The 15101-nt window shown below is 44.8% G+C and overlaps 1 protein-coding gene across 1 annotated transcript in view; it reads left to right on the forward strand.

Annotated features, from left to right (window-relative positions):
- Positions 1 to 369: 369 nt before the first annotated feature.
- Positions 370 to 15101, forward strand: part of osbpl5 (oxysterol binding protein-like 5) — a 40772-nt gene continuing 26040 nt past the window's right edge. Inside the window, exons 1-2 of the mRNA XM_008300662.1 lie at positions 370 to 511; positions 10566 to 10627. The gene's annotated coding sequence lies outside the window, so the exon portion shown is untranslated. The remainder of the gene's footprint in view (positions 512 to 10565; positions 10628 to 15101) is intronic.

The following is a 15101-nucleotide window of genomic DNA, read 5'->3' on the forward strand; positions in this document are numbered from 1 at the left end:
GCTGACCAGCGGTGTGCTCTGTATTATGTGGTTTGTTATTTAACTCATCAACAGGCTTAAATGCGCATTATGTGGTGCAGATAAACGTCCCAGCGTACAGTCTGCCGGAAATCAACAGAAGAAGAAGAAGAAGAAGCGATAAACATACAATAATATCCTTTGTAGGTCACGTCCCTCCCGTGATCTCCGCGGTGCTCGTGCTCGGCGGCATGCAGCAGGTGTCGTGCGGCGCCGCGGCCACAGGTGTCGCCAGAGCTCCCCGCGGAGCAGCAGCCCGCTGAACCGCAGCGGCAGCAGGAGGATCCAGTCCGCTCCGCACTCTCCATGTTGAAAGGGAGCAACTTCTCCTCCAGCCGACTTCCACCGTCCGTCCGCCACAGCCCAGCCCAGCCCAGCGCGCCCGCCGTCCCCCCTCGACCCCGCTGTCTCCCACTCAGCCCCGTGCTATGACGCCGGACTGGGAAGGCAGCCGTGGAACTACCGTATGAGGCGCCTGCTCGGTCGACAAAGAGTGAGTTGTGGAGCCGCCGTACTCCACCGACACGGCGGCGGAGATAACTTGCTATTTTTAGCGAACGTTACTTGTATTTATCCCACTAACGGCTCTTTTGACGCGCTAACTTGTGCTAGCTAGCGGAGCTCCGGCAGCGCTGCTTCGGGTCGGGAATGCGGATAATTCGCTGCTTTTCTCCGGGATTCACTCGGTGTGTGTGTGTGTTGTTTTTAGGCAGCCTGCCGTCGCTGTATTCGGAGGAATTCGGTTCGGCGGTGGTGGTGGTTGGTAACGTTATCTGCTGGGTTCGCCCGTCTGGCTGGGCAGCGGCTAACGTTACTAGCCTGCTACCCAGAGTAAACCCTCGTCTCCACGCTAGCGGAGCGGACCATGCCCCATGCGGCTGCAGCTTTGCTGTCACCCGTTTGCATAGCAACCGTGAGCCTTAGCCGATGCCCGGGGTGGCTGTGACAAGCAAGGGCAAGTACCTCCGCGGTGTTCTCCCGTGTTTATTCGGTCCCTGTTAGCACCTGCTTCCAGTGCAGCGAGCTGTGTTGGTAAATTGGACCAATTATAAACAGACGCCCTGCAGCAGAGCAGCGCGTGTGGCGGAGCAGCCACCGGAGGAACCGTCATTAAATGCGCTCCCAACAGCCTCCATTAGTCCCGGGAACCGTCAGGCTCGTTGTAACGGCATGCTCGGTGCAAAGTGCTGCGTTTAGTTTGATGCAGAGTGGGACTGCAGCTGATGAAGAAGAGTAGCTGGTAGACATTTAAATGTCAAATACACGCAGCGCAGGCCAGGACACATTTAGCAAGGTTCAAGTTCACTTTTACTAGCGCGATGCCAAAGCTTGTGTTGTGGGTTTATTTGTTGTGGCTGCTGATCTGCAGAGACCAAAACCATATAACTGTTTGTCTTCTCATGTTGTGCCTTTTATTGTTTGCATTGGTTAGAAATCAAATGTGAGGCTTGTGATTATGACAAGACATCTAAATTGACCAATATTGGCATTATTGCAGATAATTTAGAGCTCAGCTTTTATTTACTGCAGCACAAAATATCCTTGTAAAACTCATACATACTTAATTCAAGCAACTGTTTTCTTCTCGTGACAAAGCCTTTTTGTTATTATCATGCTATTTTGGCGAGACATCAGATGTGAGGCTTGTGGTAAAAGCTAGACATTGGCCAATAGCAAGTGCACATCATCTGTTTTCTACCAAGAAAGTACAGTTTAAAAAAAACAAAACAAACCCAGTATGTTTAAAGCCATTTGGAAGTCTTCATTACATAGCTAGTCTACCAGAAGTTTTTTTTTCCAACTGTATATGTCAGACTCACCCCTTATCTAAGTTACTACCACAAAAAAATTACACTTCATTTGCACGTGTTCATGAGAAAAGTGGACAAACAGCCGCTATGTTTTCATCTGATTTCTGGTGTCCACCCAGCTGTTCTTGTGCCGTTTAACCCTCGATGAGATGGCGACTAAATGTGGAGGTTTTTCAGCGCTTCTTCGCCTCATCCACCCGCCCTCTATTTCCAGCGTAGACAGAGATAGAAGCGCTCATCGTCTCTAATCGTGTGATATTATGGTGGGCTGGGCTCTGAGAGAGATGAGAATAACACTGAAGTGCACTTTAGTTAATAGTTAAAAGGCTTTCTGGAATGTGTCACTCCAAACACTGGAAAAGAAAATCTCAAGAGAAGGCGAGCGCAGGAGGAAATGATTACCGGAGTGCTAGAAGTGAAATGTTAGGTGATATCTGGGAAATTACAGCGAAGCGAGAAAAGGCACTTTAACAGTCCGTGTCTTGTTCCCCACTTTCCCTTTTTTCCCCTCAAAGCTTTGCAGATTCTTTTATTTGCTTTGTTGCTTCAGTGTTTCTGCGATCTGTCAGAGTGGCTTATACAGAACGATAAAGGTCTAATATCCAGTGTTGCACTCCTCTGTCAGACGTGCTTCAGGCATAGAATTGATCTGATATTGAATGACTGCAAAATGTCAGACGGCAACCGGTGTCAATAGCAGAGGTGGTTGCCCAGCGAGCGTTTGAAGGTCATTGTTATTGTGTGGCCATTGGAATTGGGTCATGAAATCATTAACAACAAACACTACGTCCATTGGCATATCTGCTTTTTGTTTATATAAGTCTGTGTTGCTCTAGATTGTATCTGCACAACGTCCTTCATCAGGTTGAGCTGTGAGGCTCTATTACTAAGCAAATAAACAGAGTTGATCCAACTCTGCTTTAATAGCGATGGCAGCTTTTCTGAGCTGATCTGTTAACACCCGAGGTCCGGTCATGCCATGTGACGGTCTACCTTGCTCTAATCAGGTGGGGACGTTTAATGGTGTTGGGCCCTAAGCCTATCAACTGGAACTGTGGCTTTGCACCGCCGTGAATGACAAATGGGGAGAGAGTGGTAGTGAATGGAGGAAAGAGAGAAAAGGGTTGGTGGGGAGTTTGAGGAGCAGTTTGAGTCACTTTCTGTGGGTGGTTTGTGCAGTTTTTTTTTTTTTATCAGGACGACAGCAACAGATGTCCCAACGTACATGCTGTGCTGTGCTGTGCTGTGAGGGATACTCACATCTAGCTGCATGCTATGGCTCTGCCCCTCCTGAAGAAGCCACCCAGGGCTCTGCTGGTGGTTGAAGATGCTGATGGGTAGCTGGGAGCCTTCGTTGCATGTAGGGCAGGGTGATATGGCTAAAAATATTTATCACGATATAAATGAGAAAATTTGCGATAACGATATAACTGATGATATAACTGCACAACATTATTGGTGCATAGTGGCGGGGGGAATATTCAGACCGACGGGGTGGAAGTGGGCGGGACGCACAGGCACTACTTGGCTGCTACATCAGTTTAGGATAGGTCACAGTTCTGTTTCCACCATCGGGTGGTGGCGGGCGAATATTCGGATCTCAAAATTGCTATCCGGACATCACCACAACTGCAGAATATTCCAATATTCGGGTCCAGCCCTACTGTGTCGGTCGATGCTTTCGCCCTCCTCCTCAGTCGATGCACTGCTTCTCTCTCCATGTGCGTTAAACCGGACGAAAACAACGGCCCTGTGCATGTGCGTTTCAGTCATTTTATCGCGATATTTCAATTTCATACCATCCCCTAACATTACCCCGGTATGATATGGCCCAGCCCTAATTGCATGTCATCCCTTCTCTCCCCATGTTTTCAGCCTAATGCCCCAGAAATGACCAGTTGGATCTTTCTTCTTGTTTTAATTTGAAAATATGACATTTTTAGCTGCTCTTAATTGTCCTCGTGAAAGTGTGAACAATTATTCAGAGCAATTTTCCAGAAGATACTCACCCCTGCAAACTATTAGTTTGGATCTAAGTGCTGTGGTCGTGTCCTGCTCAAGGGTTGATAAGTGGCTCTCCGTCGTTCCAGCTCCCTGGAGATATAAAAGCTTTCCCCGACATCTAGTGGGGGAATCTAGGCTAATACTGCTCCATATTGAAGCTGTCTCTCTGTCCCCAGAGAGCAAATGCACTGTTAGCAGCCTCTGTTGTGCCAAGTTTCCCTTCCCCTTCCTTGTCTTGCAGAATTTATTTTTCCGAAGTTACTTTACAGCTTTACAAACACGTCCCTTCATCACAGAATATCACCGTTTTCCTCGAGAAAACTCAGGTGTGTGAGTGTCTTATGGTTTTGAGGGGATGTTTTGGCCTGATGAGAATGATCCAGTGCATACATAGCGAGACATTTAAAGCTTTTAACCAAACAAACATGTTATTTGTATAGATCTCATTTTATAAAAGCCACATTTGCATAATTGTGAATGCTGTTGCACCTGTATGTGAGTGCAAATCCTCTCCAGCCCAGTTTTATTTGCTGTAACATTAGCCGTTCTTTATATTGACACCAGGATTATAACATCCTGTAACGTCTGTGAACAGTAGTCTATTGTGTCGGTGCCACATTCATCTGGGGAAGCAGCTTTCCTTTTTCTCATTACAAAAACGAGACAAACATTTAGTTCTTTAAGACTTATAAAATCATATTTATGTCATTGTCCCAACATTTTGTGTACAGCTAGAGACTGGATTTCTCTGTTATGAGATTTTCTAGCAGAGTAATGTCACTTGCATTGTGTGTCTTATAATCTCTTCAGTTGGTATTTTCTTAATGAAAAACCTAAAAGGACATCGTTAATGGTTAATCCCCAGTTTTCTACACCTGTTTACCAGATGTCCTAGTTTATTTATTACAAGACGAATTATAAAAATAAACCTTTTGCTTTATGACTGCATTTGAAAAGCAGTCATTAGATTCATCTGTCACAACCTTCAGCTCACGCTTCCTTTTTCTTTGTCCCTCGGTTAATGCGTCCACACACACACACAACCACATTTAGGGTTTCTAACTAACCTCCTGACCCACAGACTCTGTTCCCGGGTATCTGGCTCGCTGGCGTCTGTATTTATAGAGCAGCTTTAACACTATATATCCACCGCTCTTCTTTTTGCAGGCTTGCCGTGAGCTCGCGCCCCTGCAATCAATATCCACCTCTCACACATTTCTCGCTCATTGTATGGAGCTGCAGCTTGCGTAAATGCTGCCGGTTTTGCTCGGGAATCAGTGGTTTTTTGCTTCGTTGAAATTCAACTAAATGAAATCTTAATTAAGATTTGTGTATCTATTATCTAATATTGAGACTGAGCGTGTATATTTGGATTCCGATGCATTCAACAGTTTTGCTAATTTTCTGCAGTATGTTTTTGAGGCATGAGCGCATTTGTCAATATCTGCATTCGTTCTGAAGCCCTTTCCAAGAGGCAGGACTTTCAGAGATTTCATCCAGTCCCTGAAAATGATTGCCACTGTGCACACCCCATGTCAAACGCTGTTAATCTGCAGTTTCAAGGGATAAGCTGCAGCATCTGTGTTGAGTTTACAGCGGGCCAGTTGTAGGTTTTTTTTGACATACTTTTAACGCAGCGTTTTATTACGAAAGAGGTGTTGGTGAGAGGGTTTATTACGTCATCAAGCCCGTCAAAGCCCCCTTTGGAGGGTCATCGCAAGGCTCTGCGCAGACCGAGTCAGATTGGCTCTAATTTTTTGGCATCTGGATGTTTTTATGTCACGGCACTTCATTGCCAAGAGACAAATCTGTTAATACTTGTTGATCTGATGTTACCGCTTGTTGCTTTGGAAAGCGAATCGTGTCAGTGTCTGTTTTCCTAATGAAGCAGTCCGGTCGGTCGGTCGGGAGGGAGGGAAAGTGACGCTGTTGGGTTACACCAAACGGAAACTTGCGACACCCAGCTGGAGCGCTTCATGCCAGGCAGCCGTATGAAAGCAAGCGTTGCCTTAACCTTTCAAAGACCTTGAGTTTTAGAACATGGGTGCTTTCCATGACATGGGGCCATCATCTGATTTCAGTCTTAAAGTGATACTGCATCCAAAACTGGCAGTATCAGAGGTGGCTTTAGTTCTGACGTTTACCAGACCGTACCTCGGACAGCATGCGGGTGCAGTGCAGTGACAAAGCGTCGTGCGGGAATGAAACCAGAACCGTTTGTAGAAAGTAGTTCTGTCACTGCTGCAGCGTTTATTTCTGCACTCTCCCTCCCTCCGATGTTTGTGTTTCCCTGCTTCTAGCATTTCCCCCTGCTTCCGCTCTTTTGTGCTCGGATAAACACGTCTTGGTCGGATCTTTGCACCGAAGGCACATGGAAGAAATTGATATCGATCTTGTCTAATTCCTGGTATGTGAGTGTAGTTTTCCAAATATTGCCCACTAAGTCTACTACATGGTGTAAATTAGGGACATAGAGTGAAGTGATTACGTCTTACTCAGAAGCAGACAGTATGTAAAGACATGTGTAAAGGTTAGTTTAAATTGTGGATAAATCATATGAAACATAACTGCTCCTCTGTTCACCGTATGGAAATTGTTAAGCAGTGCACATAGAACAAAATGATCTTATTTACCCCCTGCAGATCAACCCACTGATCTCACTGGGCTCGTAGCTTCTCTCCCGTCGTGAACTGATTGCAGGGCACGTGCTGCGTAGTGAACAGGTGTCTGTATTATGGATGACAAGCTTATTTATTGATATTCACGTTTGCATTTATTTAACTATCTTGCAAAACGGTGTGCGAGCCTGAGAGAGCAAGTGAATGGAGGTAACTGACACTCAGATTCATTTGGCGCTTATGTAAGGATTAGTCGAACCATGTGATGTGTATAAAAGAGGTATTAAGACACCCCGTCCTCCCTCTTCTTGCAGACTGTACCTATAATTCCGATAAGGCCGCTTTGCAATTGTGCTGCAGGTCTGTAAGATTAAAGAGCAGCTTGATGATCAGAGCCTCGTTTAAAAGCCCGGCCTCCCACAGCCACAGTTCACTTATGAAGATTAACTACTGTTTGCACTTAATATCTCGGCGGTTCGTGTGCAGAATGATGGGCTCTATGATGAGGAGAAGACTCATATTATACGGTGGATGTTTACAGAAGCGTATTTTGAATTTATGTTGTCATAATTGGGAAGGAAGCTGTGGAAGATGTATTCGTGTGAAGAGGAATTTTACTCGTGGAAAGTGAGTTTCAATGTTGGTCAGTGACTAGAGAAAACAAAAAAAGGGGGACATGTTTGTTCCCGTCACTCAGAAATCCGTCCAGAATGCTTTGCGATCTGTTTGTTCCAAGGTTGCACTCCAGGCTCCACCAAGGTTTCTGTGTCTCCTAAAACAAGGAAGTACAGTCTGTACTCTGAAGTACAGTCTGGCGAATGAACGGGGAGATCTCTGTGGAGGCAGCATGTGTGGAGGGAAGTGAGATATATGTGCTGGAGATATACTTCCCTATTTGTGATGATGTGTGAAAAATGATGAAGTCGTCCTTTAGGCTGCTCAGGGAACTCATGTCCACTAAGACCCTCAGACAGCTGCTTACCATGCTTTACTATATTTCTTTTGCTGCCATAGAACGGTCCACAACTTGAAGCAGATAAACAACACTTCTCATGGTTTGTTTTTGATGCACTGTTGACTGCTGGTCCCGTTTTGATGGACAGTTGTTTACCAGTTTTATTGTGCCCGGTCAGAGTTAAACCTGATGGCACAAACAACAGGCTCCAGGGCAGGAGGGCATGTGATGAGCAATAATTAGTCTGCAAGGCATCTGAGTGCACTTAATTTTAAGTGTCCCTCGCCCTGGTGCGGTTTTAGCCTAATCTGCTGCTATTACGAACAAGCGAGTGCTCACTTTGTGTCCCGGCTTTCTGATTTTTCTGTGTTAAGTGGATTGAAGTTTATGGTCTGTTTGTTATCAGGCTGAACAGAACAAACAGTTTTTTGTATACCTAAGGACATTTTTAAATATCAGCCTCCATCGTCCGCTTGGATTAGAGTCTCAGATACAAGAGCAAATGAAGGACTGTGACGAAGGATCGGTTATTTTTTTTTTGGAAAGATTTTCTCCCTAAACTTATACAGACGTGTGACCTGCTGCAGCCTTAAGACTTCATTAAGCTAAGTGGCCACGCATGGATGGAGACGAGGGTGAGTGGAGGTGGCCACCGACAAGATGCTGCATTTATGAAGGTTTTGTGATGTGAAAAAAGTCTGTATCGAGGTTCTTTGTCAAACAGACATCAATCAGAACTTGTGACATAACAGGGTCTTGTGCTGCGAGAGGAAGAATCAATAACCTGTTAACACATCAGAAGCTATTAGATGACAAGCAGACAAGTTTTCCTGATTTTTTTCTTTTTCTTTTTAATGTTTTTATCCTATTGTGTTTGGATGCTATTTGAAAACAAGAAAGTTCCCTCATTGTACAAGTGACTGCAACTGAACTGTAATACAAACAGAATTATTAATTAAGATTTCCTGATAACACGATGCTATAGGGTACCGAGGGATGTTAAATAGAATAATCAGTTAAAAATAAAAAGCTAGTTATTGTTTCGCAGTGTTGCGTCACTCTCTGGCCCCGACGATATTGTCAGCTCCAGCGACTACTTCTAGCCTCGAGTCATTATTCACACCCTTCCTTTTGTTTTATTTAATTTAGCCAGAGACACAACTATAAATCAGTGGGCAGGATCTGGCCCGGACCCCTGCTATGAGTCAGTCTTGGCTCTCTGCTGGGAAAAGTTGGCCAACTGACAGTGTTCTTATGTAAATGTTAGTTAGTTGTGTGCTCGGAGAGAGCGGCATGCAGATCGCCGGTTATACAATATGTATGTGGCGGTGCTTCAGCCATCCATAACCGTATAGCCTTCAATTTGCTGGTTGTTCCCTCGCTGAATCTTATGCTATGAGTAGACACAAACAGTACTCTGTGTCTTGAGTCATTCTTTGGTCTTTCCTACGTGGCATGTGCTTTACTTTACTGCACCGTGACAGACACTTAAACATCTGGTCCGAGCGAGGAAATGTGGGGCAGCTCGGGAGCGTGGAGCTCTGCTGTAGTTCTGGAGGCCTTCCATCCAAACCGTGCCACATTCTGGGTCACGCTGTCTTCCTTCACTTCTCCTCGCACACGGCACACTGTGTACATTTTGTCACTCTTGTGCCTTTTCTGTCGGACAAAATCCAAACAAAGGCAGTGAAACAGAGCTGTTGTCGGGATGCCGTCGCCCCTCCTTCCATCTTCTCCACGTCTTTCTGCTTCTCCTCTGTTTGCTGCCGGTGCTCGACTCCATCTCCTCTGCACTGCTGCCGTTCCCTCTCTGTCCCTCCAAGCGCTGTTAGCTCAGGGATTCTCTTTCAGTTCACTTCTTATTTAGGTTAGGCGTACTTGGGTGTTACGGCTTCCTCCTTTTGCTCTGCGGTAGGATTTAAAGGCACAGATTCCACCCAACCTGTTTTTACACTTGTTGGTTTGCCATTAGATTATTAATGAAGGTGTCATCTGCAGAGACCCATGCCAAGTCTGGGAGAGTGTTCCTGTTTAATGAGATTTCTTTCTTAGCTGGTGAAGTTTAAGCCCCGTTTCCCGGTAAATATGTGTAAGGACAACCAGAGAAAAGCATCACTACTGAGGCTAATGTACTTATAGCAGCACTTGCTAGCATCATGCACGGATAAATCACACAACCCTGTATGATAGTGGGGAAAGTATTTGTTGGAAATTGTGCGTAAATGTACTCAGATCTTTTTTTTTGAGGGCTACAAATTAAAAAGTCCTGCAATTATACAGTGCAAAAGAGAATAAAAAGCAGGACGTGTGTGTTTCCTTGCTGTGAAACCTTCGCAATATTGAAATCAGTGTGTTGTTTGATTGCATTATGGAACTTGTGACTCTGTTAGGAATAGGCATATTATTGTATTTACTGCACATTCGCGGGGTGTGTGTGTGAGTGTGTGTGTGCATCCTGCTGTATGATTTAATGTGTGTTTTGCTTTGGTTTTTTTGGATTTGTGGCTTATCACACATCCCAGCTGTTGGAGAATGCATTGTTCTTTCCACAAGGAGGATTATAAGGCATTTCAAGGGAAAACAAAAATGAAACCAGAAATGGGCGTCGAGAACGTTCTTTTTTAGCCGTAAACAATACAATATATGTTGAAGCGCAGCCTCTTCGGGTGAGAGTTTGAATTCATGTTAAGTTTGTTAAAGATGGACGTGACGGTGTTGTGTTTGTGGTAGTTTGTGTGTTTGTCTAGTGTAAGACCAGTAGCAGATATGATGATGTGTGTCAGCGAGTGTTTGAGTATTGGTTCACTGCCTGTCTGTTGACTTAATGAGCACACTGCACAGACGGAAAAAGCATCGAGAGTGCCATCATTTAATCTTTTAATTTTGATTACTTTTTGGGGGATTGGATTCATAATGGCCAGTAGTTATTTTGACCCAATTCTAACCAGTCTCCAGCTAATGATGTGTGTGCAGGTAAAAAAAAAACCAGAGCAGTGTTGGCAGTTTCCTTGGGACGGGGACTGAGCGGGGTGGGGCCTTAGCACAGTGGTGTGACCAGGAGGAGCATGGGAAGGAGAGACACCGGGGGAGAGGCGGTTGTGTCTGTTTGTACTGTGTGAGTTGAAGTGAAACCTTATTCTAACTTTTGTACCTCTGCAGGTGAGACGGGCTGCTCCAACAAAGGCTTCTGGATGCTGTGTCTCCTGCGGCTCAGGTGAAAGGTAAGCTGAGCTCTCACCTGCTCTTTAATTCGTTAATAATGCATGCGCTCGGTTTAATGGGCTAGCTATCCGTTTAACCTCATTCGCACGTGCCGTTTACGTGTTACAGTCCAAGGTTATGAGTGCTGGAATACTTGAGGTGTGCTTGTTAAATTTGCGAACTGATTTTCTCCCAGGCACCAGTCTACTTTCAGAATTTGACACACATGCAAGCACATTTTTACCCAATGTTGCCAGGAGGGATAACTCACTTTCTGAGCAGAACAGAGAATGAGGGCACGTCTCTTAAGGTGTGAAGCAGACGTTCTGTTTATGACAGTTCTCATAACATTTAAAGCAGTCGTGACCTCTGCTTTTTTTTTTTTTCCTTCACGTGAGCAGCTGTGTGTCAGAGTTGCAACGTGGGCGCACGGTGCAGCTTCGAGAAACCGTTTGACAGAACCGAAGTCAGCAGCTCGCAGGGTGTGTCGAATTCATTTGGGTTAAGAAGGGAGTAAATATTTGGGGTTGCACAAGGACAGCTGGCTGCAGAGTGATACTTTAGAGAGATACGCAAAGCCCTCAAACCGGCAGTTTGCCTGAAGCACATGTTGATCTTTCATACAGTGGCAGGGAAAGTGTAATAGCTAGTTTCTTTTTTCAGCCTCCCATAGTACGCTGTGTATTTTGGGCTCTCCTCGAAGGATAAGGGTGCCGGCGTCTTTGTGCAGCTGAGGTACACAGCTGTACAGCACATCTGTCCAGTAAGCTGACATTTCACTACTTTTTCCTGTGAAACGGCTCCTCTTGGTGTGGTGGAATTTAATTTATTGGCTTTTGTTAGCCTGGTTTGTGTCAGATAGAAATTTGTGTTCTGCTAAGTAATAAGATGGTATCATACTATGTTGTGGTAGTCGTTTAAAAAAGAAAGGAGGAGAAAAAAAAACAACATTCACCCGCCAAATTCAGCCAGCGAGCGAGTTCTGCCCTGCCCACACTGTTTATCTTGGCACGTGTTTGCAGCACAAAGATATATGAGATTTAACAGCAAATTACACATTAACTAGACAAAATGTTTCGGCCTTTGCTGGAGGAGGGGGGGGGAGTAGCGGTTTGTGAACTTGTCCTGAATTGTTCGGTACGCCGTGCTTAAATACAATGATAAGATACGGTTATAAACGTACTTGATATTTATTTCAGTTTACATGTTATCTGCTCAGCGTCACATCAGGAAAGTTCAGCATTTTGCACACGTTGTCATGTCACCGGAGCTGTATTGTGGGTCAACAGATGGAGAACGTCTTGTAGTTCTTCCCAACATGTCCAGTCTGTCGCATCAGCAGCGAATCGTTTTATTTGTTTTCAGTCACCCAACACTTTGAAGTTAGTACAGTTTCAAGTGAAAAGGGAAGAAAATTATCCAATATCAGATCTACTATGAGAGACAGGAAGAGAAAGAATAGCCTGTACGATACCAGTTAATCAGTTTTATTGGGTCTTTAACCGTATGTAAAGAGAAATAACAAAATAAACAGAAATTGTTAACAACAGATTTGCTCTTCTTTGGTCTTTTCTCAGGCTGTAATGCCTACCATGTGATCAGATAGTTACTTGATTCAGCATCGCATGGTCGATCTGAGGTGTAGTGAGATAAACTGGATGGGACAGAGAGGTATTTGTCATATTCTACGTTGGCATAGGCTGTGCTGTTACCCAGCGTTAGCCTGGAGCTTCTTCAGTAATGACTCATCAAATATGCAGGGCCTGACCTTGCAATAATTGAAGACAAATGAAATCCCAAATCAAGCAGAATGAATTAAGATTAGGCTAAATGCTAAGTAGTATCTGCAGCGGGTATTGTGGCGCTCCGTTCACAGACAATAGAGCAGCCAGTCGTCTCGTTTGATCAGCAAAGCAAGATGTCGTTTAATGAGCTCGACAATAAGGGAGGCAGAGCAGGACTTGATGTTTATTTATTGTGCTCCTCATGGTCGGAGATCCGTCTTTGTGATCCGAGACGCCCTCTGTGTATTAGCGACACGTGGAAACCAATCAGGACGGAATGAGAGAAATAATAATACACCAGGATAGAAATGTGAATCTGCAGTTTATTACGATGGCAGTATAAATTTAAGTGGTGGAGACTTGGAGCTCGGAACCTTAAACTCTGCACGGCTAGATCCCACTGGGGGGGCGGTTACGTAATTTGGTCGAACCGGTCTTTTATGGTAAAGCAAAGTGGCATCTTTAGGAGGCCTATTATATTTAAAGATCAGTCCCTCCTTCCTAGTCCAGCGACCTGTGTGTGTGATTAGCACTGGGGCGAGGATGAGCCTGTGAATCTGTGAGTGAAAAGCCTCGGAGCTCCTGCCAGCATCCATTAAAGTGTCCATCAGCGGGGGATTGATGGAGGGAAGGAACAACTGCAAGTGGCAGACAAGAAAGGATGGATGGGGTGTGAAAAGTGTGCATCTGTTTATATTCTCCTGACTGTTGGACCGAGTACAGCATAAAAAGCTGTGGCGGAAAACAATGTGATTGGTCCGTTCCCCGCCTTGAAAACATTTCAATATTTTATACTGCACAACTTAGGGTCTTTCTTTTCATGTATAATGACCGTAGCAAGGTGTGTGTGTGCCTGTCTGTCTGTCACAACGCCATCCATCCATCCATCCATCCATCCATCCATCCATCCATCCATCCACCCATCCATCCATCCATCCATCCACCCATCCATCCATCCACCCGTCCGTCCGTCCGTCCGTCCGTCCGTCCGTCCGTCCGTCCGTCCATCCATTATCATCCATCCATTATCATCCATCCATCCGTCCATCCATCCATCCATCCATTATCATCCATCTATTATCTATACACCACTTAATCCTCACTAGGGTCAGGGAGAACACGCAAACTCCACGCAGAAAGATCCCGGGACGCGAACCGGCGACCTTCTTGCTGCGAGGCAACGATGCTAACCACCGCTCCACCTTGCAGCCCCTGTCACAAAAAAAATAAAAAAATTTTGAAGTTGTAGTTGACGGGCAGACTCTAATATCATTTCCCACATGGAAACGTGCCCAGTTATTTAAATTTTATATAGCAATCAGTGTGAAGAACGATGACTGACAGTACAGTCGGAACAGCCTATTAGCCGCCTCTGCTCCAAGCATAACCTCAACCACAGCTGGTAGCAACAGTTGTCTAATCATGTGTAGCCTATTGCTTTTTTACAGTTCACTGAGCCAACAAATGAGACACCTTCTTTCCATTTTTTTTAACTATTTGCTTTACCTGATAGGTGTATTCCTCAGCCTTCCATCATAGAAAGTCGTTTGCTGTCTTTAGCTTTGCAGACGTGTATGGCTTCATTTTACAGCAGATCACACGCTATAGTCTCCTATCAGACATCTATCAGCGTGTGTTTTCGTTCGGTACATTTGGGCCGTGTTCACTCGATGTCAATGACTGGATGTGAGCATGGCTCTGGGTAGCCCCGCTAGCCACACTCCTGATGATCATCTGCTGTCTGGTTCCCCATTTTCATATAATATAACTTGTGTAATATTTCTCAGAAAATGTCTCTGCCATCCTTTTTTTTTTTTTTTTTCCTGCAGGACACAACAAATCCTATTAACTAACCATAGCCGTGACAAACTGGCACTATAGCCCTTTATACAGCAAACAGCGCTTCTATTTAATGATGTCAGAGAAACATTAGCTGCTGGATATGACGCAGTTTAACTTAATTAAATGCCGGACAGGAATAAACTGATTTCTCCTAGACAAGAGTGTAAGTGGAACACAGCGGCGCTTCACTCATTAGATCTATAGAGGAAGTCTAGCCTCATTACATTACGTCAATTTAGCTCCTGGCCTGTGACACGACTATCAAGTGACTGCTCGGACAAAGGGCAGAAGAACTCGCACCCTGAGCAGATTGACCCAATTACTTCTCATTAAATGTTTTACAAGTCACGAACAAATCTTGCTGTGGCAGTATCCATTCATCTCGGGTATTAAAGCACCCGGCAGTCCAACACTGAGTGTGAGCCAACTTTTTTTTTTTTTCTTTCCTCCAGATAAGACGGCCTTGCAGTTTGTAGAAGTGGTATGAAGTTTGTTTCCCCTTTGACTGTTTCTCGCTTTGAAAGCACCTCATGCTGAGATGAGCGACGGGAGGAAGATGGTGTGCATTAATTTCATGTGTTTACTCTTCTTTGTATTTAGACGTACAGCGAAAGGCTCTGATGTGTAAATGCTGGAAACAATATGCCATTTTATTGGATGATAAACCCAATTTAAGGTTTAGTACAGGGGGAAGTATTTTGCCTGAAGCAGTTGCAGGAATCTATAAAACCTGACAGGAAGTTTAGAGTTGTGTTCAGACTGACATATTGTCTCATTGTATTTGCACAAATTGTACGTTTTTTTTGAATCACCAGCCTTTTGTGTGCTTAAAGTGCCTGAGTAGGTGTATGGTAACTCAGGCTCTGAC

This window comes from Stegastes partitus, unplaced genomic scaffold (assembly GCF_000690725.1).
Source record: "Stegastes partitus isolate 25-593 unplaced genomic scaffold, Stegastes_partitus-1.0.2 Scaffold1572, whole genome shotgun sequence".
NCBI classification, from domain to species: Eukaryota; Metazoa; Chordata; class Actinopteri; family Pomacentridae; genus Stegastes; species Stegastes partitus.